General features: G+C 43.9%; 1 long non-coding RNA gene across 1 annotated transcript in view; it reads left to right on the forward strand.

The window, feature by feature from the left end:
* LOC107209082 overlaps positions 1 to 15084 on the forward strand; it is a 42337-nt gene that overhangs the window by 9889 nt on the left and 17364 nt on the right. Inside the window, exons 2-3 of the long non-coding RNA XR_001523421.2 lie at positions 4337 to 4419; positions 13524 to 13694. This is a non-coding gene — a long non-coding RNA (uncharacterized LOC107209082). The remainder of the gene's footprint in view (positions 1 to 4336; positions 4420 to 13523; positions 13695 to 15084) is intronic.

The raw sequence follows: 15084 nt of genomic DNA on the forward strand, positions 1-15084 counted from the left end.
CAGAACTTCATCCCCATCAGCTCTTTGTGCTGAGGCTTCGTGCCAAAGCCTGGTGAAGTCAGTGGGGCTTCCCACCACCACTGGTGGGCTTTGGACTTTGGTCTGAGAAAGGAAAGAAGCAAATTGTTACCAGGCACTCTGATTTTTCCAGGAGCTTCCCTGTATTAGGAAAGATTTTCCTGTGCTTGCAATAAAACTCACAAGAAGAATTGTCCAGCTTTTGGAAATTTTTGTTGTCACCTGTATTTGCCACTGGCTTGATCTGGTGACCTCAAGAGCTGAAAGCATTGAGCCTGTTGTGCCTGCACAAGACAGACAGCAGCTCCTCAAGCTGGAACTGAGAGAGATTAGCAGTTTTTGTAGCTTCTGGCCAAATAAAAAAAAAGAGGACAGGAAGCCTGTTGACCAGTGTGTTAGACCTCAGTTTCATGTGTAGAGCCTATCAGTCTGTTGGATTCACTGTAAAATTATCCCTGAGGTTTTCAGAGCAGGTGATTTCCATCCTTTTCCCCCATCCCTCGTGCCTGCAGTGTCTGGTGTAAGCTGTAAGAGCCCTGAGAAATCCCTCTGTTCCTCAGCTGAGACAAGCTGGAGCTCTCCCAAACTCTGTCCCACCAGTGCTGTTACCTTTTTATTACCAGGAATTGCAAGGTGCTGTTGTGCTGCTGGGAATGAGTGAAATCTGTGTTGGTTTTATACGGCTTTTGAGTTGTTCCAATGACTCCAATAAGCTGCTTTGCATTATAGGACAGGCAGATCAGTATCTCGGGAGACCTCCTGAGTCTGGCTCTTTTTCCATGGGCTTGATAATCAGGAAGGATAGTCCCTGCTGGGAGGAGAGGGAAGGAAGGAACAAGGAGACATGTGGCGTGTGCAACCTGGAAAACTTGTCTCTGAGCTTGACTTGACTCCATCCAGGGAAGGAAGCTGATGCTAATGGCTCTGCATGAGATAACAAATTATCCTGGAGCATGTGTTTTCTGTATTCATTACAATATGTCTTGGGGGGTGGAGGAACAGGATGTATAGTGTGTGCTTATTTCTGGAGCCTCAGGAGAGCTACCCAGATGTTGAAAAGAAGTAAGGAAGAGTTGGAGATAAAGGAGAAAGACCTCCAGGGCGGGACTGTTAAAGCTGATCCAGAATAGGAGTCATTGTGTTTTGCTCACAGTCACACCAGCTGGCTTCAAGTGGCAGGGGAGCTTTCCAGAGAAGCTGTGGACAGTAGGAGGATAAATAAGGAATTTGGTCCAAAAGGGTGAAACAAAAAAACTGAGGTCTGCAATACACCCAGAAATAATTATTTAGGCAAGCTGTCCTGAAGCACAGCTGCTGGGTAGCTTGTCCTAATGCAAGCCTTAGGTGTAGTCAGAAATATGGTGATGCTGTGTTTGTTGATAGTTGTTGTGCTGTTGTCTTAAACTTGATTTTTAAGGAAACACTGGTAATCCCATTGCCACGTGTGTTGGAGCTGGTTCCCTCCGAGCTTGGCTGTCAGGGACTGCAGCAATGACCGATGGAACTCTCTACATTTGATCATTGTGTGCTTGCAGTGTATGTTTTTTTAATGAATTATTCCATTCTGGCCCTTCCCCAGGGCTTTCCCAAGATTTTCCTTTTGTTCTGTGTAGGCTCTCTGCAAGGACAGCAGTAGGGTTGGTGCAGCAGCCCCACTGACCCAGTGTGGTTGCCTGGTGATGCTTCCTTTTGTTCTTCTCTGGTGATGTTTTGCTATATTTTAATTTAATCTCTGCTAAAACCACAGTTCACGATCTCTTCTGATGCCTGAGCATCTCATGCTTTCTTGTCCTAATCAAGGGGTATCTATTTCTCTCCATACATACAAACTACTGTATAGAAAAAACCCTATAAATTTACAAAAAAATCATCCAGGCTTCCCCACTATTCCCTGTCATTTTGTGTATTTGCAAGAATCCAGATGTTACTGCTATTACTAGGTAAGGAAAGCCCAGAACATCTGGCTTCCTTGTGAGTAATACTGTGGTTTAGTTGTCCTGAATTCAGTGAGTAAACTCTAGTTAGTTACTTATTCCCAAAAAACCAGAACCTTGTGAGATAAGGAGTTAGGACCCCTCTTCCTGCTGTTGCTGATCTGTTCCCATGTCCTTGCCTTTCTCACAACTGGATTTTCAGAAGTGAATTGTGCCTTAGCAAAGCCCTTCTTGGCACAAACTTCTTGGATGCATCGATCAATCAAAGAGATTGGGAGGGCCACAACCTTTCCAGAGTCCCAAAGGAGGTCAGTTCTGACTCTTCCTCCACTCCAGGGAAAACAAAGATAATCTACAGGGGTACCTTTTGATGGCTTCAGCAAAATACTTGAAAATGGTAAAATTTTATCCAAACTGTCATAACTTCTTGTGTCTGCTGGCCTGAAGTGGGTGGATGAGGAGAGTAAATCAGCAGAGAGCTGTGAAGGCCAGGATGATGGGCAGTGCAGTGCAGCTGACAGATAATGGGATGACATCATCCATTTCCTGGAAAATGAGACATTTCTGGCCAAATTATTCCAGACCCCTAGTGCTTAAGTGAGCTGGAGAGTTCCTGGAATATTTTAAGCAGATATATCAGTAGTCTAGGTGTAATGTGATTAAGGATGAGTAACAGCAAGATATGAGTCAAAATGAGGATTTCTGGTAACTCTTCTGTAGGCCAGTGAAAATCACAGACAAGGAGAGAGAGGGAGGCTGAGAGAGATGGCCAAGATGTGAGAAAAATTTAGGTCATTTAACCTTTTTCAACTGAGAGGAGAGAGTTCTATATAAGACTTTTTTTCCCACTCTATAGGAAGACTCATTAATTGGAAATATTGAAACACCCAGAACACCCAAAAATTCCATGAGGGAGGTGAAGGTTAGGGAACAGTAGAGAGATTCCATAGTTTGGAAGAAGACAGCATTGCTGAGATTTTGGAAAAGGCAATTCTTGCATTTTGCACAGTGGGGAAGATGATTTCTGGTTACTAATTGCAGCTACCTTCTGTGGATTTGATGCTTATGTCCAGTTGTAACACAAGGGTAGAAACCTTGAAGAGAGGCTCAGCCTCAGTGCTGGAAGGTGGAAAGAGACTCACTGGATATTGCAGACAGCTCAAGACCAAGAGGGGTTTTACTTGCCAGTTGTTTGATGCCAAATTTAAAATGAAGCAAATACTGGACAAGGAATTTGTATATGTATTTCCTTGGTGATGAATATAAAGAAGATGCAACACAGGGTTTGGTACCTTGGGGTGGGAGGATGGAGGTGCTGCTCCAGCACTGAGATGAGGATGCTCATGAGCAGACACACCTGGATCACTCTTGTTGAAGCAGGTCCTCCCAGAAGGGCAATCTGTTTTGAGTTCCTCTAAAGAAACCAAGAAAACCTTAGGAGTTAATTATAGAGACAAAAAGGACATACAATAGCAACATAAATAAACCTTTTTAGCACATCCAACAACTTCCCATCAAAATCTTCAGAACCATAAATGTAAGCAAGGGCTGTACATGCCTCATCCAGCTGCTGAAATCCAGGTGCTGGTATGTTAAGACAGGACCTGCCTGTCTGGGCTGCTCACAGGTAATTGTGCTTGGGAGGCTCTTGAAAAGACAAAAATGCTCCCACCCACCCTGTGATGTGTGTCACACTCACAGCAGTCTCTGCTCAGCATGTCTGGCAAATGTGAGCTTGTCCTTTCTCATTCTTGCAAGATCAGTTGGTCAACAGTGTCTTATTATCTCTATCCTGAGTATCTAATTATCTTGATATTTATTGACTGTTTTGACTTGGTGTTTACAGGCTGTCTCCTAGGAGGAGACATGGAGTGTGGGTGGATGGGCAGAGAGATGGCTGGGACTGAGTAAAATCCATATTCTGGTTTTTGGGAAATTAATACCTTTGTGAAAGTGGAACCCTGTGATCCATATTGACTGACTTCTAAATGTCAAAGGAAATCAGTCCTAAAGGATGGAGAGCTGCCCACAGGAGAATCCCAGTGGAGTATTTGGTAATGAGATCCCAGCTTGGCTGGGGATGGCTGCTATGTGCAACACGCTCTGCTTCTGGTTTTTTTATGGAATTTTCTGGGTTCAGCAGGTGTGAATAAAGTGGATCCTTCTAAAAAGTGTTCAACACTTCATTTCAAACCAGCAGCTCTTTGTCAGTCTGAGCAGTTGCCTGGCAGATGGAACCTCCTGGCCCCCTCCAACCTCCTTCATCGTGCGTCATCTTCATTATCACTAAATTAGCTGTGTTGTCATGTGGGATCTTGGGAAATGTGCTTTTCTTTTCCTTGAATCCAGAAATATTAAATGACATGATGTTCTTGTTAAACAAGGTGGAGGAAGGAATGGAGGTGGAGCAGAGCAGCACTCTGAGAAGGAGTAAGGAGCTGTGGCCAAAGCCTTGAAGAAACTCAAGGTAAATAATGCTTCTATTGCCCTATAAAAAGTAGCAGGTAGGAAACAAGACCTGAAATCATACACTGAACATATAAATACGTGGAGTTCTGTACATGGCACTGAAATTCCATGAGAACACCTTTGGAAATGTCTGTTGTTTTCTGAAATATACTAAGTAGAAATGAGATACCAAGAATGAGACCACCTGATTATGGGGCTAATAGTTTTTATAATATACTTGTTTTGAAGCCTTACAAATTATTGAAAAGAAACAAGATTTGTTGAGTGGGTTAGTCTGTAGATTTCAGACAGTGCAAATGCATGCAAGTAGCAAAATACTGGTGAAAAAACCCTGTCATGCAGGTGCTCCTTGATCTTTTAAGTTGGTTAATAAACAAAAGCAGGTCTGCAAAGCCTTTTGTGCTGAGTAGGACAACACAGAGGCTAAACCTCCCCAGAACCTGGAAAAATGACAGTAGTTTGTGTGTTTTCCCATTGGAAGGAAGGAAGGGGGTGGCTGTGGGAGTCCCAAGCACCATCTACCATGGGTTGGGATCAAGCACAGGGAACATGGACATCCTGTTCTCTCCCTTAGCTTATATTTTTCAATCATAATAGGCATCTCACTTTGCAGCTACTCACAGTAGCTGCTTAGAGGAGTTTAAAATGAGGGCAAGCATCAGGATATCTGATCCCTCCTGCTGGCTGCTGCTGGTTTGTTGTAGCTCCATCCCACAGCCCTGACTGCAAATCCCTCATAATCTGGGATCTGGAACATCCCAGACAATGAATTTCACAATGAAATTACTCTAGTGCAGGAAACACACTTTCCTTCTCTGACTGATTATTTCAATAGTTTTACCCTAATTTGTTGATGTAATGAGAAAGAAGTGGATTGACTCTTCAGCTTTTCCATTCAATTAGTCTTCATGCTTTACCCTCCAGTTGTCATTCATGTGCACTTTTCTATGCATACAGCCTATTTTTATCACTCTTCTGGTTTTATTACAAACTCTTGAGATGTAGGGAAGGGCAATTCCAGAGCTGGATGCCATGCTCAGAGCATGGGTGAGCTGTGAATTTTGTGTGAGTTACCTCATGTTACCACCATGGTTCAAAGACCAATGAAATTCACGGTGTCATTTTCACAGAATCACACAAGAATTTAGGTTGGAAAAGACCTTTGAGGTCGTCAAGTTCACCCATTGACCCACTACTGCCAAGGCCACCACTAACCCATGTCCCCAAGTGCCACATCCACACAGCTTTTAAAACCCTCCAGGGATGGGGACTCCACCACTGCCCTGGCAGCCTGTTCTTGCAACACTCCACAGTTCCAGTTTTGAATGCCCTGAAGGATTTTGCACTGTTGGTAAAAGAATTCCTTTTGTATTCTTTTTTATGAGCCAGTTATGAATATGGACCATCCACAGTGTCTGAGGATGGGGAATGCCAAGGCTTGAGCTCTTCTCACAGCTTGGTAAGAACTAAAGGAATGGGCTGACAAATTAAGAGCAATCAGGGTGGAGAAGAGACTTCAGCCTCTGAACAAGCAGATGTAGGAGGGAATCAGGGATAGAGGAGGTGTTTTCAGCCAGAAATGAGTGGCTCAGTTCTTGGGGAAAGGGGCAGAAACAAGATTATTTGGTGACAAATATACCTGACTGTCTTCTTTTAGTTTCTCACTCCATCAGATGCAGTCAGCAACTGGAGTCACAAGGTTGAGATATTTTCTTACTCCAGGGGCTCTGTCTGCTCCTTCAAGCACTATTGCTGCTGTTCCAGTGGGGTGTTTTGGTTTCAGTCAATTAAAGTTTAATGGGTTTGGTCATTTCATCTCAAACCCCTCACAGTTCAGCAGTTACATCAGGACTCTTCTAAACTTGTGCTAGGAAATTCATGCAGACAGAAGCAGCTTCCCATAAACAAACTAAATGTACATTGGGGTAGAAATTCATCTTTTGAGATATAAACAAGGAAAGGACATGTACATGGAATGAGGAGTGAAGCTTGGAATGTAAGTGCCTGGATGTCCAGTCCCCTCTGGATGACCACTTGAGCTGATAGAAGAGTGGTAGACAAGAATCTATGCAAGAGGAGCCCTAAAAACAAAGTGAAGAAACAACTGATTAATCTTTGTCTTGGATAAACATTTTAATGGGAATATTTGTGGGATTTAAGTGGTTTGAAAGTCACAACTTGAGGGATGAAGAAGTCTCCAAAAAAAAAGTGTTCATCATACCCCTATTCCAACTCCTAGTAGTAAGAGTAAGACCAGTAGCTGGATGCTTCAACACAGAAGAATTTTAGACTTTATACTGGAAAGGAAACGGACTGGGTATTGCACATCTTGAATTTTTCAGTAGCCGGAAAATAATGAGGGATATTCCCTTTGCACATGAGCTTGTGGGGTCTTGCCTGTGCCTGCAGGAGGGACACTGACACAGGCAGAGCTGAAGCAGCTGCCAAAGCTTGGATTTGGTTACCCTTGCTGCTAAGCTTTAGACTTGTTACCTGAGACACACTTCTGTTCTTTGGTTAACTACAAGATCCATTTATTAGTTTTAATTTGAGGCTGCCCAGAGAAGCTGGTGGCTGCCCCACATCTGGAAGTGTCCAAGGACAGATAAAACAGGGCTTGGATCAGCCTGGGGTAGTGGAAAGTGTCCCTGCCCATAGTAGGGGGTAGAATGAGATGAGTTTTTACCAACCATTCTGTGATCATGATTTCTTGTTTGTATCAGTTGGGAATGCTGGTATTGCTACCGTGTTGCAAAGGAAATTAAATACTTCCAAAGGCAGCAACCTCTTTAAATGTTTGGTTTGAAAATACAACACAGGATGCAATTTTTACCCAGGGCAGCTGTGTTTGGCTTTGTTTTCAAGTGCGTGCAGCTCCCCGGGCAGCTGCTGCATCGCTGCCATAGCACTTCACAGGAGGAATGAGACTGATGCTCATATTCCCTTTACTCTCAGAGGCATTATTTCCACATTTTACAAGTCATGATCTATGCCTTGTTAAGACATTTTAAAAGCTTTATTCCAGGAAGTTACCAAATTTCTTCATTTCCCACCCCCTCCCTTTCCACAGGGGATGTTCTGCTCTGCTCCCATTACACGCTCTACCTCTTTACATGGTGTTTGTAAACACTGTAGATTCCCTGCTTCTCTTTGCCAGCACTTTCCTCCCCAAAATGGACTGTCTGAAATCAGCCCTTGCAGCGAGGGTTGCTCTGGGTTTCTTTTCTCTTTCCTTAGGATGCGTCTTTGTGCCATCTGAAGCTCCATTCTGCTGTTCTGTTTCTCCATCTTAAAGAACTGCCAAATTTCTGTGCTTGCCTGAAGTTCTTTAGTTCTCACTTGTGAGGTTTCTGTGACCCTCTGCAGCTTCTGTTTATGTTCTGTAAAGTGGTTTGTCCTTGTATTGCAGCACTCAGGACACCAGCTCTATCCTTACCTTTCTCATTTCTTTCATTTAGAAATATTAAACCTCATTAATGAGCTCTGCCTTGGGGTTAGGATTTTTTTGTTCTTGCTAATGCACTTATAAAGTTATTTGGAAACTTCCTAGCCAGCAAGGTGTTCTGGTATGCTTGAGTTAGACTTTCCTTTGCCTTCTCCAGTGCTGGAGCTCTCATGGAGCAGAGTTACATCATCCAGCAGGTTCCTTACACAATGTGTGTTGTGTACTCCACTGTGTAACAGAGGAAAAATCTTGTCATTATTCCCTCCAGATAATAAACCCCAGCTCAGCTCAAAGGGGAACTATTTGGAAAGCAAGCAGCTCCCTTTCTAGTATCATCAGTGGGTGCTTTTTCAATATCCTGTATAATTTAGGGCTGAAAGCACCTGTCTTCCCAGCCAGATCCACAAGGCACTGAGGCGTGACGGGCTGGAGCCCAGGCACTGGAATTCCCTCCTGCTGAGTTATTTCTTTAGCCATAATCAGCAGTCACTGTTTATCTGCAATCTGACTTTACACTGCATTTTCTGTGGGTCTGGTGAGACTGAAAGCCTGCTTTGAACCAGTGGCAGCAGCGATGCCTGTGCATGCAAACTGGCAAAGGGTCACATCTCTGCTCCCAACCTTCTCTCTAACACCTACAAGAGGAGAAAAAGGGCTTGATACAAACCAGTAAGGGCTCTGTTTCAGTGTAAAAGTTGGTAAAAGAATATGAAACATGAGCTGATTAGTAGGGTCTCAAAGACTTGAAGTATCTAGTGATTCTCTGCACAATAGTTCCTCATGACATTACCCTGACAGGCCAACCTTGGTGACAGCCAAGGGGCCATACATTGCTTGAAATAATTAAGCAAAAATATCTCACACATGGCTTCTCCCCAAGAATGTGGCCTTACCAGGTTTCAATTTTATTTTGTTTTTGTTCTGCATTATGGCTTGTTCTGCTTGAGGTTGGTTGTGGGGGTTGTGACAGGGGGCTGGAAAGGAGAGAGAGAAGAGTACGCTTCGTTTATTTTGGAGAAATACATATGATTTGCAGATGAACAACTACTGTGATACATTTTTGTTACCATGTCTGATTGTAGCTCTAAATGATGGTTAGATTAATAATAGATGTGGTGTCGTGGACTCAAGTGTTGAGATATTTCTGTGACTAGTATTCTACAAAGTCTTTTGGTTTTAAGACAAACTTTAACAAACTTATGTTGGTACAGAAGCTGAAAAGGATTTTTATCCACTGGAATTGTCAGAATTGGTTTAACTAAGCTGGTACCTTTTAGGCAATGTTCAGTGCAGAAAGGGAATAGCTTTGTATCTTCTTTCCAGTCTAAAGCTGCTGGGAATGTTGATGGAAGCCATGCAGCCATGAGCCAGGGCAGCAGAGCTGCCCAGGTCACCATAGAAATGCTCAGGAATCTCTGATTTAGTTCAAAAATAAATTTTAAAAAGCACAATGTTTTTAAAAAGCTGCATGTGCTTTCCCATAGGACGTATCTCCTCACATTAGCAACAAGGATGGATTAACTGGATGATGGATGAGAGGATCTCTTTGAATCTTGGTTTGGAACATGAAGAAAAAGAAGCAAATTTTTGTTTATTTTGAGGCTTGGAAAAATGAACTTGTTCGTTACATCCCCACTCGAAGTCTTTTCTTGTTTGCATAACTTTGCAGAAGGTTGAGTTCACAAAAAACAGATGCTGACTTCAGTCCCTCAGGTGGTGTTTTGTGAGCAGTCCAAGCTGACGCAATGGAGATGCTGCCAAAAGAAAGGTTTCACATCCCCTCTTCCTCCTGCTTGTGGGTTGCCACTCGTGCTCTCATGACAGCACCAAAATCTCTGAAGTCATTGGAGGGCTGGTGCTAGGCTTGGTTTTCTGGGGCTGACTGTGCCAGGGCTGGTGCTGGCTGGAGGGAGGGAGGATGTGAGGCCAGGAGGTGACAGGAGGCAGCATTTGGACAATCTTAAAATAAGCAAGGGGCTCCAGCTGTAATGCTGATGGAAGTGACCTTCAGCACCAGACAACCTCTGGGCTGTGTCATAGAAAAACACTCTTTTCTGGCTGTTCTGATATATTTAAATGGTTGTTCAGTAGCAGAACCACCAGTGCTGGGGTCTGGAGGTGACACATTTTGAAAGGAAGCTCAGAGATCCAGCTCCTTGAAAGGATCTTTTTGGACAACTACCAGTAGATAACCCTGGCCAGACTTTAAGGTCTCAGTGGGACAATCAAAGCCTCACTGTGGTGTAAGGGCACATTCAAAGGCACAGAAGAAGCTGTACAAACACCTCATCTTGCTGTCCTAGCATCGAGAAAGATTTAATTAAGATTAAAAATTAATTAATTATTTTACTCTTCTTGAAAGACCATTCTTCTTTTGATACCTTGAAAGTCAGCACATGGAATTAACTGGGTTGCATCATTTCATAGTAGCTGTCAAAACCTCTCAGTAGCTTCAAACTCAGTAGCTGGAGCAGGTCATGGGACACTCGCCACTTGGCCTGCAGCTCATGGGTTTTATTGTTCCTGGGAAAGAAGAGGAACAGTTTCAGGGAAATCTGGTGGAACTGATGTAATAATGGATCCAGGAGCACTCACTGCATACAAGTGCTCTGCTTTCTGCTACAGAGCAAAGCAATCATAAAGCATCTCTTCATTTTCTCTTGTACTACTAAAGTTTTGGGTTTTTTAGTTGAATTCTAAACTGTTCTGTCAGAACAGTTAGAGAACAGTTGAATTCCTTGGAGATTTTGGGAGCTTATTCCCAGTGTATTTGGAATGTACACCCCTCTGTGTGCACAGAGTTCAGGCTATTGAACCCATCAGCTAATTGCTGTTTATATTACCTAGTGTATATTTCCATCTATATATATACTTCTGTATCTATATGTTCTCCCAAGATATTTGGACCCACCAAATCAAGTTCAACAATGTGAAGATAAACCAAATTTCAAGTGGGTTTGTTTCTATCCATCCATTCTCTCAAGATATTTGGATCCACCAAACCAAGTTCAACAATGTGAGAAGGGTTAGGTTCCAATCTGGTTCCTCAGCAGATTTCAGTAGAATTGGTGAAAAAAGGGGACCCAAATGTGGTGTTTCCATCACAGATGAGGTTGGAGGAACTTGAGTTATCCCAGATTTGTGCCTGGACCTTCACGTGCCCATCAGCTTGGGAATGCTGAGGATGCTTCACACACAGCTCTCCAGAAACTGCAGTGACCCAGCCATGAGGTCTGAGAGCTCCAGGGCAACAGGAGCAGGAATATGAAGTGTAAGGAATAAAAACTGGGGACACAGGACACAAACTTGCAGTGAAGCAGTTTCCATCATTCCTGCAGTACGAGCAACTTGGATTCTTAGGTGCTGCTTAGGGTGAAATTCGTCCCACCTGAGGCTGTATAAAACTGCTGAGTATTCTACTTACTTTTCTCCTCTTTTTTGGTTTGGCTTTTGGGTTTTTTGTGGGTGGTTTTCTTTTTTGAGGAATGGGGTGTGGGATTAGGTTCAAGTGTTGTTAAAGGCTCAAGTACTGAGGGCCTCTGCAGAAAATGAAGTGCTCAAGAGGATGGCCATTTTCATTAAGTGGAGCTAATCAAGCATAGATAATGGGGAGTTAGTCCATCTCTAAAAATCATGATGTGTGTCACATAAAAGGGGAGACTCACTGTTATAAGTTTATTTAAGTGAAAAGAGATTTGGCTTCTTATGGATTTGAATCCTTCTAGGGACTATTGGCATGGAAAATTAAGAGGGATTTTGCTGGGGAGGTGCCTGGAGGCATTACCTCTGTCTTGGTCATATTTATGCACACAAAAAGAACCCAAAACAGGATTGTTAACCTCTCAGACTTCTCCAAGGCATTGAATAGAGGCTTGTGTTTCACTGAGAGAAAGCAGGATGTCATCTGCTAGAAAAGCAATTTCATATTCTTTATCATGGGCTGTGATGCCCTGAATCTCATTTAGGGCTTTGAAGTTCTCCGAACCCTCTTGCATTATCACCAAATCCCCTCCAGTGAACGTGTTCAGGGTAAGGCACATATCTTAAAGGAAATAGCCATGCAAGGAGCCTTCCCTGTGATAGCTGAGACGTTCGTGCAGACATTGCAGAGCGTAATCTAAAACTTCCTTGGCTGCAATTAAGTAAATCCTGTGTCCTACAGCACTGAGATAATATCTCCACAGAAATGCTTTTTAAAAGTTTCCTGTTTCCATTGTGTTCTCAATCCCCATGGGATAATATTCTCATTCACTAAGTCCTGGGCCCTTACAAAAAATAATAATTAATACAGCTTTGAGTCAATGGGATTCCCCAAGTTTCTTTTTTGGTTTTTGCTTAAGGAGCATTGCAACACAGGGTTTATTTGAGCAATCTGGGGGGATGATGGGGTTCTCACACAGTGAGCCCAGGGACATGAGAGGGAGGCAAGGGAAAATGTGAATTCTCAGGATGCACATCAGACAATTCTATCCCACACTTTGTCTGCATTGGCAAAGGTTTTCCCTCTCTCTGTCCCATCAGTCTGTGCTTTTGAGGACTGTCTTGTGATGAGCACTCTGGTACCTTGTACATGTGGAATCAGTCCCAGCTCTGCTTAGTGAATGACTTCACATGCCTCAGTTTCTCTGGCTGTAACAAATGATGACCAACACAAGGGCATAAAAATAATACCACAGTTCCCAAACCATTTTAACCCTCATTTCTGCGTACCCCATGGCTCTCTACCCAGCCTGGGAGCCAGCAGCTCATCCTCCAGGAGGATTTTGAGCTTCTCCAGTGAAAGCTGTTGGACAGTGGAGCCTTTGTGCAGCTGCCTGGTGGCAGATGGTGTCTGGTTCTCCAGAGGAACCCAACCCACAACTGAGTGGTTTGACTCTCCCTGATCTGCTGGAGACACTGCTCTGAAGTGAGTCTCAGGAGGAGACCACTGTGTTTCCCAGGGCATTTTGGATGTGCTGCTCCATCCCAGGGAACAGGAGAAGGAGGAGAAAATGGTCCATAAAATTTCCATTACTCTGAAAAGCAGAAACATCTGTTGGAGCCTGCGAGTGAGGTTGGAAGTGGTATTTACCAGCAAGAAGCTGGCATCTCGTCTGTTCAGACCCTCTGCAAAATAACTCCTGCTTCCTCCCATGGAAAATAACGTGGAGGAATCTCTGAGTCAGGATCTGCCCCAGGCACTGAAAGGCAGCAAACTCCTCACTCTTAGCCAGGCTGTGTGGATGGACCCACGCTCGTGGTGCGTCTGCCCGGGCTCTGAACGAGGTGCATCCCATGAAATCCCAGCTCAGCAATGGGCTGTTTCTAATAACAGCCTTACATAAAGTCAGCTGTTCTGCATCACGCACTCTGCTTTAGGAACTCAGCTCTTTAAAGCAGAGTTTCAGAAAACAAGCTGGATTTTTTAAATTTTTTATTTTTTTTAATTTTTTTTTAAGGAGGGAATTGGAGGAAGTGGCAAAGCTCCCAGGTTATCCAGAGACCTGTGGTTTCTCCATGCCCAGGTAAAATGTGTGTTAGGGAAAGGGCAGTGGCCTGCTTTTTAAGACAGAGCCTTAGGTCTGCATGATGCCTTGTGGCTCCACACAGAGCCCATGACTGCCTCTTCCATGGCAAATTTGCTGCTAAATTGACAAACACCTTCTCTGTGATTGCAGAGCTGCCCCAGCAGAAGCTTCTAGAAGAGTTAGAGGTCTTCAATGCAACAAGTTCCCTTTTCCTCATGTTATTCCAGTGGTGTCCTGCTGTCCTGACTTTGTGAGGTTCCCAGAGTTACTCTGGACCCTGATAAATCAGACCTTAAATATGGAGAAATTACCTGCACCTGGGTAAGTCAAATATCCACCTATGTTTTAAAAGAATCAGAAGGATGTGTAGCTTTGGAATAGGTTGGGTTTCTCCTGTTGCTTCCCAGTTTGGTCCTTCCCCAGACTCCAGGTAAGACCAGGTGTGCTCTGGGTGACCACCAGAGCAGGTTTTTCTTGGAAAAGGGCATGAAATCCAGAGGCTGGAATCTGTTCCTCTAGGTATCTTCTCCTGCCAGGTGGGGGTCTGTGGCAAATTTGTCATATGAAGTAAGTCAAGAAGGCAATTTACATCCTTGGCTTTCATCACAGGATGATCTGCCAGCTGCTTCCTCCAGTCTGTTTTATTGTGAAGCATCTCATTAAAAAGCAAAGGGGATTTAAAAGGTGGTTTGAAAAGCAGAGGTGAGAAAGGCTGTTCTGTGTCACTGGTGTGGTGTTTCCTGGGCACAAATCACTTCATTTGTTCACATCCCTGCCTTGCTCCAAGAGCTGGGATGAACACGTGAGTCAGTGTGTTCTGAGCAGAGGATGTTCCTGCGTTGAGACATTGGCTAATTTTGGAATTAAATCAGTTGTGAGCTCTGTGCTTATACTGAGCTGGTCACCTCTGACATGGGTTGATTTGACAGGTTATTTCCTTGGCTTTGTGCAAATCTTTTTGAGACCTGACTGTGGGTGCTGCTGCTGCTTCCCAGCCATGCAGGGCTGTTGGAGGAGGTGTCTGGGTTTGCCCTGGTTTGTCCAGGGGGCACAGGGACACTGAAGGTGCCAGGGAAGGAGGCCAAGTCTGTGACAAATCCTAATCCTCCTGCCTGGGGCTGGTGCAGTACATTAAATCTATTTTTTCTCCCTTCCACCTGTGCTGCACAGCTGGAGAGTGGTTGGAGGGTGCAGTTGTTTAGGGGGTTCTGTGCATCCCTCTGGAGCATCCAGGCCGAGCACTGTCAGATACAACATCCCAGGCTAAGCCATTAGAGTGACTGTACATGGCATTTCTCTCTGTCCTTTTGCCAGGTTTTCTTCTGAGGATAATATATGTGCATTGCAGTGTTGGCTAACAATGCCTAGAACTGCTGGAGGAACTCTTGCAAATGACCCATTTTTTTTGGTGAGATAATCTGTGGGTTATTAAAAAGACATATATTTAAAAATCCTAAAGTCAACAGATTTGCATGAAAAATTGTCTGCCTTGCCTGGCTTACTTGACACTTTGGCTGTCTCAGAACAGATGGGACAGTATCCAGCTGTGGGAAAGGAAATACATTTAATGTTCATATTGTGGTCATTGAAATGTGAGGGGCACCAACAGGCTCATAGGGAACCATTGAGAAAATCCCCAAAGCCTATCAAAGCCTAGGTTGCATAATTTTGACATAATAGCACTGCTTGGAGTAGCTGTGCTAAATCTAAT

This window comes from Parus major, chromosome 10 (genome assembly GCF_001522545.3).
Source record: "Parus major isolate Abel chromosome 10, Parus_major1.1, whole genome shotgun sequence".
Classification (NCBI taxonomy): Eukaryota; Metazoa; Chordata; class Aves; order Passeriformes; family Paridae; genus Parus; species Parus major.